The sequence below is a fragment of the Ranitomeya imitator genome, chromosome 4 (genome assembly GCF_032444005.1).
Source record: "Ranitomeya imitator isolate aRanImi1 chromosome 4, aRanImi1.pri, whole genome shotgun sequence".
Lineage (NCBI taxonomy): Eukaryota > Metazoa > Chordata > Amphibia > Anura > Dendrobatidae > Ranitomeya > Ranitomeya imitator.
Window position 1 is genome coordinate 194,288,108 of NC_091285.1, and position 17,266 is coordinate 194,305,373.

General features: G+C 43.6%; 1 long non-coding RNA gene across 1 annotated transcript in view; it reads left to right on the forward strand.

Moving 5' to 3' along the window:
• Window positions 1-16,606, forward strand: part of LOC138674025 (uncharacterized) — a 136,253-nt gene extending 119,647 nt beyond the window's left edge. The window contains exon 3 of the long non-coding RNA XR_011320435.1: window positions 16,511-16,606. This is a non-coding gene — a long non-coding RNA (uncharacterized lncRNA). The remainder of the gene's footprint in view (window positions 1-16,510) is intronic.
• The last annotated feature ends 660 nt before the right edge of the window (window positions 16,607-17,266 follow it).

Below are 17,266 nucleotides of genomic sequence, written 5' to 3' on the forward strand. Positions count from 1 at the left end.
GGTGAGCCCGCATCAAAGCCGGGACATGTCAGCTGTTTTGAACAGCTGACATGTGCCCGTAATAGGCGCGGGCAGAATCGCGATCTGCCCGCACCTATTAACTAGTTAAATGCCGCTGTCAAACGCAGACAGCGGCATCTAACTACCGCTTCCGGCCGGGCGGCCGGAAATGACGTCATCGCCGACCCCGTCACATGATCGGGGGTCGGCGATGCTTGTATATTGTAACCATAGAGGTCCTAGAGACCTCTATGGTTACTGATGACCGTTGGCTGTGAGCGCCACCCTGTGGTCGGCGCTCACAGCACACCTCCATTTCTGCTACATAGCAGCGATCAGCAGATCGCTGCTATGTAGCAGAGCCGATCGCGTTGTGCCTGCTTCTAGCCTCCCATGGAGGCTATTGAAGCATGGCAAAAGTTTAAAAAAAAAGTTAAAAAAAATGTGAAAAAAATAAAAAAAACATAAAAGTTTAAATCACCCCCCTTTCGCCCCAATCAAAATAAATCAATAAAAAAAAAAAAAATCTACGCATATTTTGTATCGCCGCGCTCCGAATCGCCCGATCTATCAATTAAAAAAAAGTATTAACCTGATCGCTAAACAGCGTAGCGGGAAAAAAATTCGAAACGCCAGAATTACGTTTTTTTGGTCGCCGCGACATTGCATTAAAATGCAATAACGGGCGATCAAAAGAACGTATCTGCACCGAAATGCTATCATTAAAAACGTCATCTCGGCACGCAAAAAATAAGCCCTCAACCGACCCCAGATCATGAAAAATGGAGACGCTACAAGTATCGGAAAATGGCGCACTTTTTTTTTTTTTTTAGCAAAGTTCGGAATTTTTTTTCACCACTTAGAAAAAAAATAACCTAGTCATGTTAGGTGTCTATGAACTCGTACTGACCTGGAGAATCATAATGGCAGGTCAGTTTTAGCATTTAGTGAACCTAGCAAAAAAGCCAAACAAAAAACCAGTGTGGGATTGCACTTTTTTTGCAATTTCACCGCACTTGGAATTTCTTTCCCGTTTTCTAGTACACGACATGCTAAAACCAATGATGTCGTTCAAAAGTACAACTCGTCCCGCAAAAAATAAGCCCTCACATGGCCAAATTGACGGAAAAATAAAAAAGTTATGGCTCTGGGAAGGAGGGGAGCGCAAAAAAACGAACACGGAAAAACGAAAAATCCCCTGGTCATGAAGGGGTTAAAGGTTATGTTTTAATTTAGTGGGTATCCTCCATAGCTATTCCCATATTTATCCAGAGGATATAGACAAGGCAAGTTCCTCTCTACGCCTTAGCTATTTTTGAACTTAATTGAAGCAGGGTGCAGTACATGGACAAAGACAATGGTGCAAAAACAAAAAAGTGCATGTGAAAACAAATATTTAAACTCTCACTGTCCCTTACTGATATCCACCTGCCTAACTGCAGGGGTTGGCACCCTACTTGTCAGCGGATATGGCGCCCCCACTCAGCAGCGGCTGACCCTGGAAAAACCCTATTGATATACAGTGGGGCAAAAAAGTATTTAGTCAGTCAGCAATAGTGCAAGTTCCACCACTTAAAAAGATGAGAGGCGTCTGTAATTTACATCATAGGTAGACCTCAACTATGGGAGACAAACTGAGAAAAAAAAATCCAGAAAATCAAATTGTCTGTTTTTTTTAACAATTTATTTGCATATTATGGTGGAAAATAAGTATTTGGTCAGAAACAAACAATCAAGATTTCTGGCTCTCACAGACCTGTAACTTCTTCTTTAAGAGTCTCCTCTTTCCTCCACTCATTACCTGTAGTAATGGCATCTGTTTAAACTTGTTATCAGTATAAAAAGACACCTGTGCAAACCCTCAAACAGTCTGACTCCAAACTCCACTATGGTGAAGACCAAAGAGCTGTCAAAGGACACCAGAAACAAAATTGTAGCCCTGCACCAGGCTGGGAAGACTGAATCTGCAATAGCCAACCAGCTTGGAGTGAAGAAATCAACAGTGGGAGCAATAATTAGAAAATGGAAGACATACAAGACCACTGATAATCTCCCTCGATCTGGGGCTCCACGCAAAATCCCACCCCGTGGGGTCAGAATGATCACAAGAACGGTGAGCAAAAATCCCAGAACCACGCAGGGGGACCTAGTGAATGAACTGCAGAGAGCTGGGACCAATGTAACAAGGCCTACCATAAGTAACACACTACGCCACCATGGACTCAGATCCTGCAGTGCCAGACGTGTCCCACTGCTTAAGCCAGTACATGTCCGGGCCCGTCTGAAGTTTGCTAGAGAGCATTTGGATGATCCAGAGGAGTTTTGGGAGAATGTCCTATGGTCTGATGAAACCAAACTGGAACTGTTTGGTAGAAACACAACTTGTCGTGTTTGGAGGAAAAGAATACTGAGTTGCATCCATTAAACACCATACCTACTGTAAAGCATGGTGGTGGAAACATCATGCTTTGGGGCTGTTTCTCTGCAAAGGGGCCAGGACGACTGATCCGGGTATATGAAAGAATGAATGGGGCCATGTATCGTGAGATTTTGAGTGCAAACCTCCTTCCATCAGCAAGGGCATTGAAGATGAAACGTGGCTGGGTCTTTCAACATGACAATGATCCAAAGCACACCACCAGGGCAATGAAGGAGTGGCTTCGTAAGAAGCATTTCAAGGTCCTGGTGTGGCCTAGCCAGTCTCCAGATCTCAACCCTATAGAAAACCTTTGGAGGGAGTTGAAAGTCCGTGTTGCCAAGCAAAAAGCCAAAAACATCACTGCTCTAGAGGAGATCTGCATGGAGGAATGGGCCAACATACCAACAACAGTGTGTGGCAACCTTGTGAAGACTTACAGAAAACGTTTGGCATCTGTCATTGCCAACAAAGGATATATTACAAAGTATTGAGATGAAATTTTGTTTCTGACCAAATACTTATTTTCCACCATAATATGCAAATAAAATGTTAAAAAACAGACAATGTGATTTTCTGGATTTTTTTTTCTCAGTTTGTCTCCCATAGTTGAGGTCTACCTATGATGTAAATTACAGACGCCTCTCATCTTTTTAAGTGGTGGAACTTGCACTATTGCTGACTGACTAAATACTTTTTTGCCCCACTGTATATTATTAACCTGATAGGTTAGCTGGGTTATAACCATGTCTAGAAATGATCATTTAAGGCAATGTAACAAACATCATTTTTCAGCTCTGATTATCAGCTGAAAGTTACAAGCATATGCAAGGCATGACAGCACAGAGTAAAAAACATGATACTTATCAAGAGATGATGGTTTATACGCCTCTACGCGTTTCACCTCAATGGATCATCAGGAGGCCATGATATGTGGATGCTGCATGGAATCAGGATTCATCCACTTATATACATATCCCAGTAACCAAGTGGGCAGATATTGGGAGATTAGTTTAGAGATATAGGGAGGGGACAGGTTGTGGATGGCTTTGTAGATCAGTGTTAGTAGTTTGAACTGGATCCGTTGGGGAATTGGGAGCCAGTGGAGGGATTTGCAGAGGGGAGAAGCAGGGGAGTAGCGAGGAGAAAGGTGGATTAGCCGGGCAGCAGAGTTGAGGACAGACTGGAGTGGTGCAAGAGAGTTATCGGGGAGGCCACAGAAGAGGGTGTTGCAGTAGTCGAGGCAGGAGATGATGAGGGCATGCACAAGAGTTTTGGTAGATTGTGGGCTGAGGAAGGAACGGATTCTGGCAATATTTTTGAGTTGGAGGCGACAGGAGGTGGCAAGAGTTTGGACGTGCGGTTTGAAGGACAGAGCATAGTCGAGAGTTACCCCGAGGCAGCGGATTTCAGGTGCGGGAGAGAGCGTGGTGCCGTTTACCATAATAAATAGGTCAGGTAGGGGGGATACGTGAGATGGGGAAAGATGATGAGTTCAGTTTTGTCTACATTGAGTTTTAGAAAGCGAGCGGTGAAGAAGGAGGATATGGCTGACAGACACTTCGGGATTCTGGACAGCAGAGAGGTGACATCTGGGCCAGAGAGGTAGATCTGAGTGTCGTCCGCATACAGGTGGTACTGGAAGCCGTGGGACTTTATGAGTTGTCCTAGGCCAAGAGTATAGATGGAAATATGTAGGGCCCTAGGACAGAGCCTTGAGGGACTCCAACAGAGAGAGGCCGGAATGAGTAGGTGGTGTGGGAGTGGGAAACGCTAAATGTGCGGTCGGAAAGGTATGAGGCAATCCAGGACAGGGCAAGGTCTTTGATGCCAAGGGAAGAAAGAATCTGTAGCAGTAGGCAGTGAACGACTGTGTCGAAAGCAGAGGACAGGTCAAGAAGGAGGAGGATGGAGAACTGTCTGTTAGCTTTGGCTGTGAGTAAGTGGAACGCCCCCAGCCACAGGGCCACAGGTTACTCGGTACCGGTCCTTTCTGTCTCAGTTCTGGGGTTGTCACGGTGGCTGGACTCGGGCCGTGACCCTGCTAAGGGGCGTCCAATAAAAGGTGATAGGAGTCTGTCAAGGTTTCGTGACGCCACCTGTGGTGTTCGGTCAGGATGACCGACGCTGCTTGGGGTCCGCTGGGGTGATGGAATGGCAGCTAGATACCTTTCCGCAGGTGAAGTATGTCCCCAGGGCTTCCCAGTGATGTAGAAAGCGATGGTGTGAGGTGCAGACAATAACGAGGACACAAGGTTGCAGTCTCTTTACCTCTTTACTGAAGACTTCAGGATCCGCAATCCAGAGCACAGTTAACAGGGCTGTCTGAGACCGGCCGGTCCGATGGCACATCCAGAGTTCCCTTTACAGGTGGAAATCGTTGCCTACCAATAGCGCCTGTGTGTTGTAGTGCTACTCTGCTGAGCATTCGGTATAGTCCTCACAACTTCTGTTCTAGTTCGTTCGTTCTTTCTAGTTCTTTCTCTTTCTTTCTATTTCGTTCCAGATGTTACTAGTTTCTCGTCCCCCAGGTATGTTATGGCTAGGACGCACCCGTATGATGGGAAGGCTCGGAGCTTTTCCGGGACCCTAGAGATGCCCCTCTCCACGCGTTGCCCCCCATGTCTTTGTAGGAAATTTAAGGTAGACAGCCAACCTATAATTAACTGTCCTGTGGAGTTTGAAGTAAGGCATAGAGTCAGTTACTTCCTCGGTGTTCCGGCCACCGGCTACGCGCCTCAGTAGGATGTTGCCGTTCTCGGGGCACGACTCCTACTGGCTCTCCTTTGTGCTTGATCTCGTTTCTCACTGTTCCACAATATCCTTCGCTTCATGTCTCTTTCTTAGGATACCGCCGCAAGGTAGTGCAGGCGCGGTTCCGTAACGTTCTGTTCTGTTCGCTAGGTACCTGCCAGGTTCCCACGCCTGACAGGCACCCCCCTGAATCTTCTCCCTGCAACACCCCCTGCCACGGGATGTTGCCTGAATCCAACCCAGTCAGCTTCTGACTAACTTTCTATCCAACCCCTAGTTTTACCAGTGTGAGGAGTGGCCCAATAAATAAAGACTTTTTCTCCCCCTAGTGGCCGGAGTGTGAAGTGTAATGTGTGATGGTGATACCTGGTCAGTAGAATTCCTTCAGTGCCATCAGACGTACCATCACTCCCCTTAGCGGCAGAGTGTCATACTGCAACGACCAGATCTCTGGGGCGCTGCACAAGTCATTAGTAATTTTTGTCAGGGCAGTTTCAGTGGAGTGGTGGGGGCGGAAGCCAGATTGGAGGTTGTCAAGGAGAAAGTTAGATGAGAGGTGGGAGGAAATTTGAGCATGGACATGCTGCTCAAGGAGTTTTGAAGCAAACGGGAGCAGTGATATGGGGCGGTAGCTGGGCATAGCAGTTGGGTCAAGGTTAGTTTTTTGAGGATGGTTGTGATGGTGGCATGTTTGAAGGCCGAGGGGAAGGTTCCAGAAGATAGCGATAGGTTGAAAAGATAGGTTAGGGCTGGAATGAACATGTTAGTGAGGTTGGGGAGCAGGTGGGAGGGGATGGGGTCAAGTGCACAGGTGGTGAGGTGCGATTTGGAAAAGAGGTGAGTAAGCTCTCCTTCAGTGATGTTGGAGAGGGAGGTTATTAGGGAAGGGCAGAGGTCTGGTATATGGAGTGGTTGGGGTGATGGAACAGTATAGGTTTGCCTTGTTTGGTCGATCTTGTTTTTGAAGTAGGTGGCAAAGTCCTTGGAGGAGATGAGGGGAGTTGGAGGTGGCAGTGGTGGGCGGAGGAGGGAGGTAAATGTGCTGAATAGTTGTTTTGGGTTGTAGGATAGTGAAGATACAAGGTTAGTGAAATAGGTCTGTTTAATGGAGGTTAGGGCTAATTTGAAATCAAATGTAGCTTGTTTGAAAGCAGTGAAGTCATCTGGCAGGCATGTTTTCTTCCAACGCCGCTCCGCAACCCTAGATGCTTGTCGAAGTTTTTTTGTGAGATTGTTATACCAAGGTTGCCTACATATAGTATATATATATATATATATATATATATATATATTATATATTTATTGTGGGGATTCATCTCTCAGGTAGGCGTTAGGTAGTGTTCACTGCTTTCACAAAATGCCAAGGGATTCAAAACCAAAAAGCCTCTTCTGGGCACTAACGTAGCCCAGCTAATAAACAGTTAATTTAACAGGCACATATGTCAGCTTACTCACCCAAACAGATTACAGTCCTTTCTCGCAGACTAAATTTCATACACAGAAGAGGCACAATCCCACCAGTCTCAGTAGCCTCTTCAGCCTAAGCTCCAGCAGCTTTCAGCTCCAAGCAGAAGTATTCAACTGAACAGGCTGCAGCTTCCACACAGTTCTCTGCAGCTCAAACACACAGACTACTCAGCTTTCCTAGCTGACCCATGCAGTCTCCATTCAGAATGAAACCCTGGCATATATCTCTCTTAGCTACAGCTCACATTTTGGCTGGTTACTCACCAGCAGCACACTCGACTGCTCCACCCAGCAGACTAACACCCCTAGTAAATACAGGCCCTGGTTCTAGTACAAAGCTCGGCAGGTGCATATAATCAAATCCTGTAGAGCTGGGACATAACCATTTCCTACCTCTTTCTCTCTCTCTGTACATTACTTCATTGTAAGCATCACAAATGCAGAAGTTACCTCTTCAAATCTTAAGTGCTGAATATTTAACAATACTGTAAGTTTTAAGGATTAGTAACATTATATATAATGCTAATGTAATCAGTTAGCAACTAGTAATGTGCTTTCTTGTACTGTTATCCAATCGATTGTCTGTGATGCAAATCTCTAGTTTTGGAGCTCTACAATTACCAGCAATTAGCAAAGGCTAATCATACTCATTTGTTAAACTTTTTCCCACCTTCATTTGTCTTTGGCACATCATTTAATGGATGGGTGCCTACCCAGACTGAGACTATGGAAGAGGAAGGTTTGACTTCCGGAATGCTGTGTTTTAGACACCATGTAGACTGGTTTTGTTTGTTTTTCCTTTGCAGGTAGAAAAGAAGATTGCTAGTATATATTACCTCCAAAGCATTAGCTGGTGGCCTATGTAACACCTGTGTTGCCTCAGGCACAGGGTCTTTACTCATCAGCAACAAGTTAGCGGTCAGCCACCACTAACCCATATCCACTCTAGCAAAAAGTTGTCCTTTAAAGCACTTAACTGATCTCACTTGTCAAGGACAGTAATCCAGTTAATGTAACATTTTGACAATGGAGCAGAACAGGCTTTTTTCTTGGTGGCAATCAGTTATTGTTACATCTGACAGTTTGGCTGAGATTTGTTTGTTATTTAAACATCATCAACACATCCTTAACGACTTTGGTTTCTCTCCTTATCAGTGACTAACAAGAAAGTAATGCTTACCTAGGACTTGAACAGATGGAAGCTCATGAAAGTCAAAAAATGTTGCAAAGCTATTCTTGAAGAGTTGAATGACAACCAATTATCTTATTAATAGTTCAGCATTATATTGAAAACAAGTAAGAAAATAGTTGTCTAGCTAATGTAGAGGGGAAATATAAAAAATGTGTCTTATAAGTTAATTCTTTGTTGTATATGTAAGAAACTAGAATGTAAGTCCGCAAGGACAGGGTCCTCTCCCCTCTGTACCAGTCTGTTACTGTAAATTTGTTTACTGTAAATGATATCTAGAACTCTGTACGTAACCGCTTTCTCATGTACAGCACCATGGCATTAATGGTGCTATATAAATAATAATAATAATAATAATAATAATAATAAACTATAATAAAATTTGATTTTCTACAGAACAGTAACTAGACTTTCTTTTATCTGGGGCCAGTGTTAGAATTTGCATCCCTGGTCCGGTATTTCTATTAATCCATTTATCTATCTGGCTTGTTGGTGCCTCCTGGCTCAGCACCAGGGCAGATGGCTCCCCTCTAGATACACCAATGGGTTACTGATACATTCGTCAGGGATGTGGGCAGCACAATGGTTCAGTGGTTAGAATTGTTGTATTCCAGTTCTGGGGCGAATGGTTCAAATCTCACTAAGGACAACATCTGCAAGGAGTTTGTATGTTCTTCCCGTATTAGTGTAGGTTCCTCAGGGTGCTTCAGTTTCTTCACACAAAACAAAGACATTTATAGGGAATTTAGATTGTGAGCCCCAATGGGGATAGTGATGATGATTAGGGTTGAGCGAAACAGATCGGACAAATTCAAAAATCGCCGACTTTCGGCAAAGTCGGGTTTCATGAAACCCGACCTGATCCTAGTGTGGGATCGGCCATGAGGTCGCCGATCTGCGCGCAAAAGTCGCGTTTCATATGACGCTTTCAGCGCCATTTTTCAGTCAATAAAGGAGGAGGCAGAGTGTGGGCAGCGTGATGACATAGGTCTCGGTCCCCACCATCTTAGAGAAGGGCATGGCAGTGATTGGCTTGCTTTCTGTGGCATCACAGGGGCTATAAAGGGGCGTGCACGCCGGCCGCCATCTTACTTCTGCCGATCTTAGCATAGGGAGAGGTTGCTGCAGCTGCATCAGAAGAAGGGATATAGCTAGGGAGGGAAGATTAACCCCGAAACTGCTTGTGCTGTAGCGATTTCCACTGTCCAACACCACCATTTGTTTTGCAGGGACAGTGGAGGCAATATTTTGGTGCATCATCTCTGTAGCTTATTAGGCTGCCTTATAAGGCTCCCTGATAGCTGCATTGCTGTTTGCACGCTGCTATGCAAACCAACTGCTTTTTTAAAAGCAAAAATCCTGTTGCTCCTTTCTGCACAGTTATATTGTTTATTTGTCCACACTTTTCTGTGCAGCAGTCCTTTTTATTGCTGCCATACTTTTCCTGAGATCATTGTAGGGAGATTGAAATTATACTACAGTCCTTGGATTTTTTCATATATCTTTCAGCCACTTTCTGCCACTTACATTGTGTTGTTTTATACACTGGGCCTGAGTTTGGTTCAGTCTCCCCCCAAAAAAGTGAGATTCAAATTCTCACAAAGTAGATATACTTCAGTCCTGTTAGTTTGTCGTATGTCAGCCAGCCACTTTCTGCCACTTACATTGTGTTGTTATATACACTGGGCCTGAGGTTTGGTCCAGTCTCCCCCCCCAAAAAAAGTGAAATTCAAGTTCTCACAAAGTGGATATACTTCAGTCCTGTTAGTTTGTCGTATATCAGCCAGCCACTTTCTGCCACTTACATTGTGTTGTTATATACACTGGGCCTGAGATTTGGTTCAGTCTCACCCCAAAAAAGGGAGATTTAAATTCTCAACAAGTTTATAAACACCTTCTACCTTGTTTTACAGTACCATATAATGGTTGTTATTTTGGTTAGATTTTCAAAAAAATGAGGAAGTCTGGTGGAAGAGCCCGTGGGCGGTGGTTGCCAGCTGGTACTGATGGTGGTGGTGGAGGTGCATCTGGTGGTAGTGGCAAAAGCACAATAGCACCTAAGGCTGGAGGTGTTGAGCCAGCATCATCATCTGGCTTCACAAGGCCTTGAAGGCTCCTTCATCTGGGAGTAGGAAAACAGCTTTTAAAGCCAGAGCAGCAGGAAAAAGTTTTGGCTTTCCTTGCTGACTCAGCCTCTAGCTCTTTCGCCTCCTCTTCAGAATGTTCCATTTTTATACCTCCCTAAATGGACAGATTTTCCCCCACAGGGCCGTGGCCACCACCTGGCGCAAGCACCCGTGCGAGTGCCGTTTGCCCGGACAGGTAGGTGGGCCCACTCTTGGGTGACGGCACTGGCACAGGGTCCCTCATAGTACAATGAAGTGTCTCTAACGGTGGTGGTGCACAACCAATGTCAGACACACCGTCGTAATATGAGGGGCCCTGTGCCAGTACCGCTGCCCACGAGAGAGTGTTCCCCCCAGCTCGAACAGTGCTCTTCCACTTGCAATACTTACCTTTCCCTGCTCCACCACTGTGTAGTCTGTGCTGTTAAATCCTTCAATGGCACTGCCAATACAAATCTGTGGAAATGATAGATGATAGTTAAAATAAAATATAATGGGGCCCTGGTCTCCATTTAGACCAGTTAATACTTTGCGCCTACTACCACTGTCTGCTACTCAGCAGAGGAGTCCACCCCTGTACCTAGCTATGCCACCTGTTTAGTCCTGTTACCAATTTTGAACTGCATTTAGCCTACTTTATTATTTGGGCCTACTAACTGTGTCTGCCACTCATTACAGTTGTCATCCACTGAACAAAGCAATGCCGCCTGTTTAGTCCTGTTACCAATTTTGAACTGCATTTAGCCTACTTTATTATTTGAGCCTACTAACTGTGTTTGCCACTCATTACAGTTGTCCTCCACTGAACAAAGCAATGCTGCCTGTTTAGTCCTGTGTTGTGAATTCTGTGGCAGAGCTCCCTCCTGTGGTCACAAGTGGTACTTCGGCTGATTCTCTCTGTGAGCTTCTGTTGGTGGAGGGAAGTGGTACTGCGGCTTCTGAGTTTCCTCCCTCAGGTGATCTGGTGAGGTCGTTAGGTGCTTCTCTACTTAACTCCACCTAATGCTTTGATCCTGGCTTCCTGTCAATGTTCCAGTGTTGGACTTGCTTTTCCCTGGATCATTCCTGTGGCCTGCTGCTCTGCATAGCTAAGTTCTTCTTTGCTATTTGTTTGCTATTTTTTCTGTCCAGCTTGTCTAATTTGTTGCTGGAAGCTCTGGGATGCAAAGGGTGTACCTCCGTGCCGTTAGTTCGGTACGGAGGGTCTTTTTGCCCCCTTTGCGTGGTTTTCTTTAGGGTTTTGTGTAGACCGCAAAGTTACCTTTTCTATCCTCGCTCTGTTAAGAAAGTCGGGCCTCACTTTGCTGAATCTATTTCATCTCTACGTTTATCTTTTCATCTTAACTCACAGTCATTATATGTGGGGGGCTGCCTTTTCCTTTGGGGTATTTCTCTGAGGCAAGGTAGGCTTATTTTCTATCTTCAGGCTAGTTAGTTTCTCAGGCTGTGCCGAGTTGCATAGGCAGAGTTAGGCGCAATCCACGGCTGCCTCTAGTGTTTGGAGAGGATTAGGGATTGCGGTCTGCAGAGTTCCCACGTCTCAGAGCTCGTTCTATGATTTTGGGTTATTGTCAGATCACTGTATGTGCTCTGACCGCTATGTCCATTGTGGTACTGAATTGCCTTTCATAACAGTCCTGTTACCAATTTTGAACTGCATTTAGCCTACTTTATTATTTGGGCCTACTAACTCTGTCTGCCACTCATTACAGTTGTCCTCCACTGAACAAAGCAATGCCACCCGTTTAGTCCTGTTAGCAATTTTGAACTGCATTTAGCCTACTTTATTATTTGGGCCTACTAACTGTGTTTCCTCCTCATCCTGTTCATTGCCCAACCACTGCTAGATGAGTCTGCTGGTACATTGACCCAGACCACTACATTCCCCTTGCACTCTACACAGCCAGAATCTGAACCTGCTGAAAGTCAGGCTCCCCTTCCCGCATACTATACCACCTTACACGGGGACAAAGAGGAAGGTGCAGATGAAATGCAGGTTCCTTCATCAGGTGGGGGGGCATACTCATTGGCGACGTCACTGGCACAGAGCCCCTCATAGTACGCAAAAATGTCTCTGCCATTGGGAGGTGCCACCCGCCGTCAAACACACCGCCGTACTATGAGGGGCCCTGTGCCAGTGCCAAGTGCCAACGAGTGGCTCCCCCCTGCTTGCTCGGTATCACAGCACTTGCAAAGTTGAAATACTTACCTCTCCCTGCTCCACCGCTGTGACGTATTCCGCGTTTCCTGGGCCCACCAAAATCTTGAGCCAGCCCTACCCCCCCACAACTCACAACTTTAGCCAAATGACCCCCTGTTTTCAATGCCTAACTATTATTATAAAGTAAATTAAGATTGACAAGCTTAAGTAATAAGAATTGATGTTTTTGGCATTAAAATGGGCACTGTAGGTGTTTTCCTGTCCTCCACTCACTGCCGACTTTGATTCCCCATTGACTTGCATTGGGTTTCGTGTTTCAGTCGGCCCCTGACTTTTCTCAATAATCGGCCGATTTCACCCGACCCGACTTTTGACTAAGTCGGGTTTCGCGAAACCCGACTTTATCCGAAAAAAGTAAAAGTCGCTCAACTCTAATGATGATGTCTATGATGCACTGTGGAATATGATGGTGCTACATAAGCAAAGCATAATAATAAAATAAGCTATAGGGGATGCAATAAAAAATAAGCTATAGGGGCGCAGTCACACCCAAACCCTTGAGTTTGAGAAGGCCCAAAGGTTATTCCTGCTTATATTAAGCACTAACCCAAAGGGGCCTATTAAACAAAGGGAAGCTTGTCCATAAATATGCAAATAGATAACCAAAACAGAATGGACACCAGAGCAATACTTATAAAAGACTTTATTACAAAAATATATTTCATACTTCACATAAAGTTAAAAAATCATATGAGTAAAGACAATGCAATACAGACAATAGTAAATTACTGTAGTAGTAAAATGCAATACAGAAAGGGTTGTGATACCCAGGACTCACATAAAAGCAGATTGGTAAAGTAAAAAGACTATATGTGCGCCTGGCCAAGGTCCAAAGGAATAGAAGGGTAATGGCTCTATTGCATACAATACTATGATAAAACAGCTGAGACAGTGCTGCAGGAGGGGTAGATTTCAACTAATGTTATATAAAGTGCCTAGTGCAATTGTAAGGGTGAACAACCCTATAAGATATAAGTCATAAGTGAAATGAATCGGAAATACAATCTAATTATACAGATTCATAGTATGCACACTCAAATAAAGTCGTTCCCAGTGCAATTAAATGTAACAGCAACCCAGGTATAGCAATCAGATCAAAAATGTAATGGCATAGAAAGACAAAGGAAACCAACCTGCAACAAGTGGGAAGGGAGCCCAAACACGCGTTTCGCGATGAGCTTCTTATTGTGACCAAAACGCGCGTTGGGGCTCCCTTCCCACACTTTGCAGGTTGGTTTCCTTTGTCATTCTATGCCATTACATTTTTGGTCTGGTTGCTATACCTGGGTTGATGTTACATTTGGTTGCACTGTGAATGACTTTATTTGAGTGTGTATACTGCCAGTGAGTCCTTTTGGTGAGAAGCTCTAAGAATGTAAATTTCCTCTGTTCAAAGGCTTCTAGTAGCAAATTATTAGGGTGGTTTGTAGTCAATATACTGGTGTATAAATTTGATCCCATCTTAGAATACATCTCTTAAAGGGAATATGTCAGCAGGATTTTACCATCCCCTAAACTATTTATATGCATATGTAGCTCTTTCAAAGACAAGTTAAGCAGTATCTACACATGGGCAGTCTATTTCTCCATTACTGATAAATCAGTGTTTGTATTGATATGGTTGGCTATCTGAAGCCTCTGTCACTCCATCTCTAATCTTGCCCAGTGCCGCCTCCTCCTGCTTGAGTATCAGCCTCTATGCTATGTGACTTCAGGCAAGAGAGCAGTCAGCCAAGTAGGAGGAGGGAGAGCTGGGCAGAGAATAGAGCTGGAGTGACATAGGCTTCAGATCTACAGCTTCATTTGCATATAAATTAAAATGCAATTTTCTCAGTAATGGAAGAACGGACTGGCCATGTAAAGGTATTGCTGGACTTGGCTACATTCGAGTTTATATAGTTTGGGTTGCAAAATCCTGCTGACAGATTCGCTTTCAACCCATTCCATCTTGTTGGGTCAATGAATATCAAATGCCACCTTTGTTGTCAATGTTTCAGGATAATTTAGTGTTCCAGTTTAGTAAGAACCCCAAGAAATTCATTCTCGGTTACAAAGGAAACAAGGGAAAACATCTGTATACTGAGTGAAAAGATGGGGGCAGGGCTTGAATAGTTGTTGTAGTCTACCTCAGCAAACATTATCACTCCAGCTGCAGCCTGAATTGTGTAAGAAAAGGTGTGGGTAAGACCTGATAATTAGCACTTCAGATTGGGGCCCCCATAACAGATTGTTCGCTTTCGGGCTTCCGAGAATGTATTTTTCATTGACTGGAGACAGGGTGATTATTGAAATCCAAATATGGAAAAACTTGAATTCTGTCCCAAACGACGTGTGCGCAGATCATAGTGCTAAACACCTTTTTGAAATCCAGCGACTTAAGATTCAAATACTAGTTTTACAATACAGAATAATTTTACATCTCCTTTCACTAGAGGTCCTCGGAGGCTTCTTTTCAGAGGTGAGAGAAAAGCAAATGTGACATGACTAGGTGTCATACCTCTGCTAATTATAATATGCTTATGCTGCCGGGCATGTCGTTGTAACACAAGAAAATTACACAGTTTCATTCTGTTCTTTGCAACCTGCATACAAATTAGCACTTCAAAATCTAACTAATAATGGTAATATTTTGCTTGAAATACGCCCCTAATTACTTTTTTCAGCAACTTCAGAAATTAAGCACTAATAATCACAATCAAACATAACAGTACTGAAATTCTGCATTTAGGAGCATAGACTTTAAAGTGGATGCTAAATGGCTGTTGTATGGTAATTCCATTACCATATCACAAGGCTCTATGAGCTATGCTTGGTCCCTGAACAGTCCAGGACCATTAGATGATCCATGTAGAAGTCTAAATTACCTCTACATAGACCACTACCTAATTTGTATATTTGCAATATGAGTTTTTATTTGATGCAAGTCAAAATATGTTCCAAACTGAAAAAATATACAAGAATAGTGCAATCTAATAATCAATCTTGTTTCATCCTAAAGAAATCATCCAGACAGTTTTGTCTGGACCTTTGTCACACCTACATCTCACATAAGCACCTCTTATAGTGGTCTTAGAATAGGTATCAGTGGAGAAAATAAATCAGCATTCACTATTGTCCATCTACTGTGATTTAGGCTGGGTACATGTCTGTCTGATAATAATCCAGATTCCGTCTCACATCAGTCTAAAGGCCTCCCAATACACATTAGACTAAAGTTGTCCTAACCTCCAATATCGGGAGGATTGTTTGTCAGTCTAATGCGTGGGAAGACCTCTCGACTCTCTCCAGACGGAAAGATCAGCACATTGTATTTCTAATGACCAATCATTTTCTTCTTAGGGACATAAGCCATCGGCGAGCCAAGCACTCTTGTGTAGGGAGATGTATCTATCTCTTCTCAGACAACTAGCTAAAGTCTATAGTCGACTTAAACAGAACTCATCACTTCATTTTGCCCTACTAAACTGCCTTGAATGTCGTTCATGTAACGTGCATCCCTAACATGTGTCTAAAAAGCTAAACAACCTAGGAAAACACTTTTAATCTTTAGTCACCTTCTATGTAAATCCCTGGCTTCCAGTCATGTTGGTGGTGCTGGACATCAAATCAGTCATACTTCTCTGGCCAGTAGCCACGTCCACTGCAGTTTGAATAATGGACTAAACTCGACACACTTCATAGCTCTCTCCAATATAAATTCCTGGTTTTCCTAGTGAGAGCCAAGCACTTGGGCATGCACATTGAAGCTGGGTGGTTTCCAGCTGTATATGTTTTGGAAGCCACATGTGCTCAGAAGCTTCCTCCACGCCATGAGCTTGTGGAAACATTTGAGCAGCAAATGCTCATCTCATGCAGAAAGCCTCTGAGTATGAATGGCTTCCACAGTATGTGCATAGGCTGGCCAGTTGAGCTGGCCATCAGCCAAAGTCTTGAGATTTCCTCAGAAAGAGTCATGATGTGGGAGCAGTTTAGTCCATCATTCAAACTGCTGGGGGCGTGACTACTGGCCGGAGAAGTATGCCTTATGCGATATCCAGCACCACCCACATGACTGGAAGCCAGGAATTTACATAGCTGTTAACTAAAGATTAAAAGTATTTTTTTTCCTAGTATACTGGGGAATTTAATGTTATAGAAACCTGTTAGAGATGCACATTGCATAACCTGTACTGCATTGATGTCAGTTTAGATGAGCAAAATGATGTGACAGGTTCCCCTTAATAGACTCCAAGATCCTTTGTGTTTATTCACCTAGTGTGCAATGTTTAAACCATAATTGTCTCAATTATTTTTAATATGAAAACATCCATGATTTTTAAAAATATCATTTATTATAGGGCTGTGGCGCCAGAGTTATGGAGACAGAGTCGGAGCTAGTTTTGGATGGAGTCGTAAGAAATGTATGAACTCCAGCTCTAAAAAGAAAATAAGGTATCTCTTGCTAATATTGATTAATTAATTTATTAACTTTTGAAGTAATTTAGACAAGATTAGAAATGTTAATATACATTAAATATATTTTATGTTCTATCAATCTAAGACCCCTACATATAAAAAAATAGAATAGTAATACAGTGATATTAGCACTTTACAATAAAAATTTGAGTTGGAAATCTAGACTTACTGACTCCACAGCCCTGATATATGTTTGAACTGTCTTCTACAATTAAATCATGCTAAATACATTATGATAGGCTCACAATGTACATTAACAGTATCTGAGCTTTAAAAAGTTGAAAGCAATGTTAGACAATTGTGTAAACAAATACTGTGTTAATCTGTTAATTTAAGAAATAAAGTTATCCAATGGCCATCTCACTCACGTAGGAAAGGAACTTATTCTGACGGAATATAGGCTGAACTGGATGGACAAATGTCTTTACAGTTACTATGTAACTTAGTATCTTAATCTTACGGTTGAGGTATGTAAGGGTACCGTCACACAGTGGCATTTTGATCGTTACGACGGCACGATCCGTGACGCTCCAGCGTCGTAACAATATCGCTCCAGCGTCGTAGACTGCTGTCACACTTTGCAATGTACGACGCTGGAGCGATAATTTCATGACGTATGTGCGATGTAGAAGCCGTTG